The sequence below is a fragment of the Gossypium arboreum genome, chromosome 7 (genome assembly GCF_025698485.1).
Source record: "Gossypium arboreum isolate Shixiya-1 chromosome 7, ASM2569848v2, whole genome shotgun sequence".
Taxonomy (NCBI): domain Eukaryota; kingdom Viridiplantae; phylum Streptophyta; class Magnoliopsida; order Malvales; family Malvaceae; genus Gossypium; species Gossypium arboreum.
The window spans coordinates 67,660,841-67,670,401 of NC_069076.1; positions in this window are offsets into that span (position 1 = coordinate 67,660,841).

The window sequence follows — 9,561 nt, forward strand, 5'->3', positions numbered from 1 at the left end:
TCTATAAAAGGCTTTAATACTGGTTCCGTTTGTTTCTAATGAAACTAGACTGAAAATGGAATCTGCACATATAAGGCATGACTTCTAATTCTTTCTGGATAATTTATAGTAAATTTTCAAAGTCACAACAGGGGACCCAGAAACCGTTCTGGCCCTGTCTCACGAGAACTTTAATATCTCCCAGTATACTGCTCATATGGTTGTTTCGTTCCATCCATATTAAACTAGATTCATCAAGGTTCAATTGCATAATTTATTCACTATTTAATTCTACTTCTACTATTTTTAGTGATTTTCAATCTCACCTCACTGCTGCTGTCCGCAACAGTTACTGCAGAGACTATGCCAATTTCATGAATCTTTCCTTGGCCTTAATCATCCATCATACATGACACAAATTATGGCCACCTTATCAAAATTAAAGTTTCTAAGACTCGTGGCTATAGGTTCTAGCATCCCACTCGACGACCACATAGGCCATTTTCACATGGCTTAAAGTTTACAACCCACAGTTCAACAAAATATAATAGCCTATACATGCCAAATGTTCTTCAACAACGAAGACAATACCAAAATATTTCAGCCGGTGTGATGACTTCAACGACGGTTCCGATCACGCAAACAATACGAGTCCGAGAGACCTAAAATGGGTGACAAGAAAACACCGAGTGAGTTTATAACTCAGAAGTCATAAGCATTCATCAATCCATCGATAAAGTTACTACAACATGGACAATAAACGAGGTTAGGTACTCATCCATATCGAATCTATACCATAATTCCTCGGACCTTTTGGTCCAATCTCATACCAAGTCATACATCCACATTTCATATTCTACACAACAAGATATTTGAAGCATTTTCACACACTAACTCATTTCCACCACAATCATACAATTTCAGTCATCACATAGATTTAAGGCTTACCAAATTCAACCCCGAGCATGAACGTATTTTCTATTCGTCATGAGCTCGAGATACTTACCCGATCCGCTGTCCATACTCAACTCGATGGAGACACACCCTCCATATATATATAGAGTACGCACACACAGTGCTTAATATTCGATTTCGCACACTTAGTGCCACGCGATTTAAGCCCGCACACATAGTGCCATACCCTTCGAGCTCGCACACCCAGTGCCATATTTTTTTTTTCCAGCATGCACACTTAGTGTCATATATTTCCAGCATGCACACTTAGTGCCATATATTTCCAGCACGCACACTTAGTGCCTATCTCGTCACCATACACACGTATTGCCCTTTTACATAGTGCCAAAGCAAACTTTCTACACATTTCACTATTTCTTTTACATTCAACAATTATCATCACTCCATACACATACAATTTCATTTATACATATATAGCATTCCATTAAACACAATTGCATAGATTTTCCAATCATTTAAGCAATATCAAACATATGTGCTTAATGACTTACCTTGTGTTGGGCAAAATGGTTCCAACTCGGCTACTCGATGTTCTTTCCTTTGCCTTTGCTTGTTTCTCCACCTCGAGCTTCTTGAGCTCCTAGTAGCCAAAGATACTTGCCGAATTGACCTAGGTAAATCTTCCTTCCTTTCACTTTTTTTTCAAGAACAACCAAAAGAATGAACAATGAATGAACAAAACCTTTTTTTTTTTTTTCTTTCTCTCTAGCTACTGCACAATGGGGGGCATCCATGCTCAATTTTTTCATTTCTTTAATGCTAGTTTTTATTTTATGGCTTCCTACATACACCACTAGCAAAACATGTTGGAAACATGTTTCCTTTGCCCATAATCTTGTCATGGCGGCCACTCACCTTAGGAAAGGGGTTATTTGACATGCAAGGACAACCATTTTCCCACATGTATTAATAGGCCACCTTACATTTGCCTAGCACATTTCTAAATTTTCTCACATAAGTCCTATTTGATAAAATTCACTTACAATTAACAAAATCCAAACATTCAATTTTTCACACATTCATATTCACATATTCTAGACAATAAATATTACGTTAGAACATTTCGGTGACTCGGTTTAGCGGTCCCAAAACCGCTTTCCGACTAGGGTCACTTTAGGGCTGTCAGAACTCTCCCCCACTTAAGAAATTTTCGTCCCCGAAAATCTTACCGGTAAATAGGCTCGGGTATCGCTCTTTCATAGAGTCCTCAAGTTCCCAAGTAGCTTCTTCCATCCCGTGTTTATGCCACAACACCTTCACTAATGGGATTTTCCTGTTTTGTAGCTCTTTTACTTCACGCATCAGAATGCGAACCGGCTCTTCTTCATAACTCAAATTAGGCTGAACCTCGACCTCAGATGGCGTAATTACGTGTGTCGGGTCAGACCTATATCGTCGAGCATTGAAACATGGAAAACGTTGTGAATCTTTTCGAGCTCTGGGGGTAAAATTAATCGGTACGCTACTGGTCCAACTCGTTCAGATACTTCATACGGACCGATGAACCTCGGACTCAATTTGCCCTTACGGCCAAATCTAAGCACCTTCTTCCAGGGTGAGACTTTTGTGACAGCCCAAAATAGACCCTAGCCGGAATGTGGTTTCGGGACCACTAAACCGAGTCATAAAAATAATTAATTGTTATATTCTATGCTTACTATGTGTGTGCATGCATATGTGGAAATTTCATTCTCTAATTTTACCCATTTGTATGAGAAAGTATTAAATAGGGATCAAAGTGAAACATGGTGAAATATGATAGGCTAATTTTAAATGGCTTGTTAGTACATGTTAACAAAAGGTGGAGTTGCATGTCAAATAATCCCTTCCTAAGGAGGAGTGGCGGCCATGACAAGGCTATGGGCAAGGGAACATGTTCCCAACATGTTTTACTAATGGATGATGTTAGAAATAATAAACAACTAAGCATGGGTGAGAAAAGAAAAAAAAAATGTGTGAGAGAGTAGCATCCCCCCATTGCCGTGCAACCAAGAAGAGAAAACAAAAAATTTGTTCATGCTTGCTCTCTCCCTTTTGGCCGAAAATACTAAGAGGAAGAAGGATTTTGCTTCATTTCCTTTGTTTAGAAGAGATCTAGAAGGAGATTTGGCTAAGTTTGCATCAAGATTAAGCTCAAGAGCTAAGAGGGCCACAATTGGACAAGGGGAAGGAAAAGGTGATCGAATAGCCGAAAAAGCCATTCGACAACATCCGAGGTAAGTCCTCAAGAAGTGACCTTACTTGAATTATGTGAGATGAAGTATGGTTGTGTATGATTATTGATTTATGTGTATGAGAAATTGAATGATACCCGGGCTAAGTCCCGGCGAATATGCTTGTGAATATATGTGTGTTTGAGCCTTAGCAACAAAAATGAAATATGTATGTCCAATGATTATTGATGTATGTGTACATGAGAAATTGAATGATATCCGGGCTAAGCCCCGAAGACAGTTATGCTAGAAATTATATCTGGGCTAAGACCCGAAGGCAATTGTGCTAGTGGCTATATCCGGGCTAAGACCCGAAGGCATTCGTATGAGTTATTCTATCCGGCTAAGACCAAGGCATTTGTGCACGTGATTATATCCGGTTATATTCGAAGAATCTTGGGCTGGAGGTGAGTGTTGGTTGCTGTAATGAATTCAATTAGTACACTCGAAAAGCCCAAAGGATAAGGTATGTTATATGTGCATTGGAAAGTCGACATGTTTGAGCAACATTCGCTCAATCGACTAATGAATTTCAGTTATTTAATTGATTGATACTTTGTGAAATTATATAATGATGAAGTGTGAAGTAAGAATGTGTATTAATGAAATGATGCATTTGGCTATGTGAATGTATTGCTGTAATTAGAGTTGATTATATTCCTTGAGACTTACTAAGCATAAAAATGCTTACCCCGTTGCTTTGGCTCTCAGTTTTCTAGATTTCGCTCGAAGCAATCGGATTTGGGATCGTTGAAGTCGAAGTCATCCACACTATCAAGCCCCCATTTTGGTATAAATTCTTGGTTGAACTTGAAATGGCATGTATAGGACCACCCCTTGTTGGTTAAATATGTTGTGATGTATATATGTACGGCCATGCGAAAATGGCTCGTAAAAGTGAAGTATCGACTTAGACTAATTGTGGTTTGTATGTATATATATTTGGTGTCATGATGTGGCTATGGCTTGGAAATGGGAATGTTGGTCACATGATCAGCCATTGGCATGGTTAAAATGATCATATATGAACCTATGTATGGCAAGACTAGTTGGTTCATGGAGACTACCAAATAGGTAAGACCTACCTTAAAAACAGGTGCTGCCAGCTGCAGTGACGTGAATGTGAAAAATCACCAAAATTCGTAGGAATGGAATTAAATAGTGAATAAGCTATGTAAATAAACCTTGATGAGTCTATTTTCATATGGAAGAAACGAAATGGTCATAGGAGTTACATGTTAAGAGATATTAAAGATATTGTGAGACAGGGCCAGAATGGTTTCTGGGTTCCCTGTCGCAACTTTAAAAATTTACTATAAATTATCCAGAAATAATTAGGAGACATACCTTATATTTACAGATTCCATTTTGAGTCTAGTTTCATTAGAAATAAACGGCACCAGCATTAAAGCCCTGTACAGAGAGATATTCAAGTTATACCGCGCGAAGGTCAGAGCAGTCGATCCCTGTAACATGGGTGACTTTAACTAATAAACTGTACCAATTGGCCCGACCAAAAATCCTAGAAATAAATCCATGGATGGATATATGAGTCTAAATTCAGGGAAAATTTACAAAACCAGTTTCCGAGTTTTGAAACTCGAGATATGATTTTTAAGGCGACAGTGACGCAGTTTTTCCAGCCTGACTGGAAATGTCAAATGGATGGGCAAAACAAGTGAACTTGGCTTGCTAACCCCTCGTGTCCGACACCGGCGATGGTCTCCGGTTCGGGGTGTTACAATTTTGAGAAATACCTTGTCTCCAACCTGATATTCAATGTCTTTCCTTTTCAAATCCGCATACGACTTTTGGCGATCCGAAGCAGCCCTCAAACTTTCACGAATTACTCGAACTTTTTGCTCGGCATCCTTAACCAAATCAACCCCGAAGAATTTACCTTCACTAAGTTCAGTCCAGAATAATGGGGTACGGCATTTACGACCGTATAAAGCCTCATAAGGTGCCATCTTAATACTTGACTGAAAGCTATTGTTGTAAGCGAATTCAATCAAAGGCAAATACCGTTCCCATGAACCACTAAACTCAAGGATGCAACATCTCAACATATCCTCGAGTATTTGAATTATCCGTTCGGATTGACCATCGGTTTGGGGGTGAAAGGCGGTGCTGAAATGCAACTTGGTACCCAAAGCTTCTTGCAACTTCTTCCAAAATCGCGAGGTAAATCTCGGATCTCTATCCGACACGATGGAAATAGGCACCCCGTGTAGTCTCACAATCTGAGAAACGTACAATTCAGCTAGTTTGTCCATTGAAAAATCCATACGTACGGGGACAAAGTGAGCCGACTTAGTCAATCTATCTACAACGACCCAAATTGCATCCTTCTTACTAGCTGACAATGGCAGTCCGGATACAAAGTCCATTGTGACTCGATCCCATTTCCACTCGGGTATCGTGATCGGCTGAAGTAATCCTGAAGGCACTTGATGTTCCGCTTTCACTTGTTGACATATTAAACATCTCGAAACAAAATCAGAGATGTCTCGTTTCATACCATGCCACCAAAATCGACGTTTCAAATCGTTGTACATCTTTGTACTCCCCGGGTGGATTGCCATTCGGCTACAATGGGCTTCATTCAGAATTATCGAAATAAGCTCCAAATTCTTTGGAACACACAGACGACTTCTGAACCTCAAACAATCGTCATCATCGATTTGAAACTCTGATTCCTTGTTCAGAACACACTCAGCCCGTTTTGCAAGCAACTCCTCATCAACTTTCTGAGCTTCACGAATTTGATGAGCCAACAATGGTTTGGCCTTTAATTCGGCTACTAACACATTGTCGGGTAGGATAGACAAGTGTACATTCATCGCTCGTAAAACAAGCGGTGATTTCGGCTTAAGGCATCCGCAACCACATTAGCCTTTCCGGGTGATAATCAATGACGAGCTCATAATCTTTTAACAACTCGAGCCATCGTCTTTGTCGCAGATTTAAGTCTCTTTGGGTCATCAAATATTTGAAACTTTTGTGATCCGAATACACACGGCACTTCTCACCAAATAAGTAGTGTCGCCATATCTTTAAGGCGAATACGATGGCAGCCAATTCGAGATCATGGGTCGGATAATTTTTCTCATGTGGCTTTAATTGTCTCGACGCATAGGCCACAACTCGCCTTTCTTGCATCAATACGCAACCCAACCCAAGTAGGGATGCGTCACTATAAATGACAAACTCTTTGCCCGATTCGGGTTGCACTAGGATTGGGGCTTCAGTCAAATAAGTTTTCAGTTGATCGAAACTCTTCTGACATTTCTCCGTCCATTCGAACTTAACATCCTTTTGGAGTAAATTCGTCATTGGCGTGGCTATCGTTGAGAAACCTTTTACAAATCGTCGGTAATAACCGGCAAGCCCGAAAAAGCTCCAAACCTCAGTAATATTTCTGAGGCTTCCAATTAAGTATGGCTGAAATTTTATTCGAATTACTCGAATACCCGTCTGCAGATACCACATGACCCAAGAAGCTAACCTCCTCAACCGAACTCACAGCTCTTTGAACTTAGCATATAACTTGCTTATCCCATAAAATTCGCAACACTATCCTCGGTGTTCAGCGTGTTCGGTCTCATTTTGCGAATAGACCAAAATGTCATCAATGAAGACAACTACTGAACTGATACAAATATGGTGCGAAGATCCGATTCATCAAATCCATAAATACCGCAGGGCATTAGTAAGCCCAAACGGCATCACTAGGAACTCGTAGTGACCATATCTCGCTCAAGGCGGTCTTGGGTACGTCCAATCTCGAATTCATGGCGATAATAGCCCGATCTCGGATCTATTTTCGAAAACACCGAGGCTCCCTTCGGTTGATCGAACAAATCATCGATCTGTGATAGCGGATATTTGTTCTTTATCGTCGCTTTATTAAGTCGACGATAGTCGATGCACAACCTCATGGTTCCATCTTTCTTTTCACAAACAACACCGGCGCACCCAAGGCGAAAAACTCGAGCGAGCAAAACCTCTATCCACCAATTCTTGCAACCGAGCTTTCAACTCCTTTAATTCCGTTGGTGCCATACGATACGGAGCTATCGAAATTGGAGTGGTACCAGTACCAATTCGATGCCAAACTCTATTTCCGAACAGTGGCAAACCCGCAATTCTTGAGGAAAACATCCGGTATTCACAAACCACCGCACAGATTCGGGTTTCTTTTCGACTCCTTGTCATCGAGCACATACGCAAGGTACGCCGCACCCTTTTCTTACATATTTCGGGCCAACATTGCGATATTACGGTGGCAACCCCTTTAAGTCCGTAGACTCAACTCGAATTATCTCGTTATTCGCGCACCTCGGATCGATAGTCTTGCTTTTGCAATTTACAACCGCATCGTGCATGGTCAACCAATCCAAACCAAGAATAACGTCGAATTAAATCGAACGGCAAAAGCATCAAGTCCATTGGAAACAAGAACCTCGAAATACTAGGGGACTTTTCTTACACACTTTGTTGACAAGCACGTAATGACCCAAGGGTTTGACACCGAATTACAAACTCGAGACTCAATAGGCAAAGTCTTCTTTGGATGCTAAGGTTTCGCATATATAAGAATGAGTAGAACCGGAATCAATCAAAGCAATCACATTAGTATCGAAAAGAGTGAAAGTCTGGGTGATAACGTCGGGGAGGATGCCTCCTCTCGTGCGCGGATGGCATATGCTCTAGCAGAGAGCGCTGGCCTCGGATCGAACAGTAGTGTCGAGGCTTCTCTCGATTGCCACCCCTACCTCTAGAAATTCTCGGGGCCTACCTCTAGCCATTGTTCCACTAGGTCTTGCACCTTGCATCTTATTCTTCTCATCTAGCTCTGCAATCTCTAATGAAGTGGTCCTTGAACCGCATCCATAACAGCCCTATTAATGACTTACCCCAACATTCACCTAGGTGTCGTCTTCCACATTGGGGGCATTCAGGTCTCTCTCGATGATTATTGCCCACACTAGCTACCAAGTAGCTCGGAGTCCGTCGACGGTCGGGCTCTAATGGAAATTCCCGATCGCCTCGACTTCTTGGTGTCCTCCACGAACTTCTTTACGGCGAGAATGGAGCTTTACTCACGATCTTTTACGATAATCTCTTGCTTCAAATTCAGCCTTCTTCTTTTCCTTTCCAGTTCTTCCGCCTTGCGTGCTCGTTTGACTAGTGTTACAAACTCCTTTATCTCCAAAATACCCACTAGCGACTTCAAATCTTCATTCAATCCTTCTTCAAATCTTTTGCACATAGCAACCTCATCACCACACACTCCGGGCATACCGACTAAGTCTTACGAACTCATGTTCGTATTCGAATCTGGACATCCGGCCTTGCTTGAGTTCCAAGAACTCCTTACGCTTCGATCGATGAACCGTTGATGATGTATTTCTTTCAAATTGATGAAAGAAATCCCAAGTAACTCGTTCATTTGGGACTATGGAAATTAAAGTCCTCCACCAATAGTAAGTGAGTCTCGCAACAAGGATATAGCACACTTAAGACATTCATCGGTGTGCATGACAGTTCATCTAACACTCGAATGGTGTTATCGAGCGAACTCACCTTTTCGGCATCATCAAGAACTATGGCCTTGAACTCTTCACCTCGCTTCCTAATCAGTCTCTGGTGGTTTACTCAACCTCACGGGATCGAGAATCAAGGCATTAAGGGCTCTTGGGGTGGAGTATTTAAATTCGGAATGGTTGGACAGCCGGATTAGTTCGGGCATACTCACGCGACCCACTCATTCATCATGGTGAAGAAGGCTTGTTTCGCCTTTCATTTTGATTATTCGCGGATGACCGAGGCTCAACAGCGGTGTCCCTTGCGCAGGAGCAGCCGCTACACTTTCAACGTCATCCGCCAAGGGTCTCTATCCGGGTTCCATCGCTAATCAAAACAAAAATTTCAACCGTCAAGTCATCACATTATTAAGCACTAACAATTTGGCACGTATAGCTAGACTCACACGCTCTATGGTAGTCCTAGAACCGACTAAACCATAGCTCGATACCAATAAAATTGTAACACCCCAAACCCGTGACCGTCACCGGATTTGAACACGTGGTGTTACCGGCTTACTTCCTTATTTCTCTCTTTGTAAAATCGATTCTTTGTTCTAGGCGGGCTAGCTAACTGCGTCACTGTCGCCTTAAAAATCACATCTCGAGTTTCAAAACTCGGAAACTGATTCCGTAAATTTTCCCTGAATTTAGACTCATATATCTATCCATGGATTTATTTCTAGAATTTTTGGTTGGGCCAATTGGTACATTTTATTAGTTAAAGTCACCAATGTTACAGGAGTCGACTACACTGACCTTCGCGCGTTAAAACTTGAATATCTCTCTGTACAGGGCTTTAATAC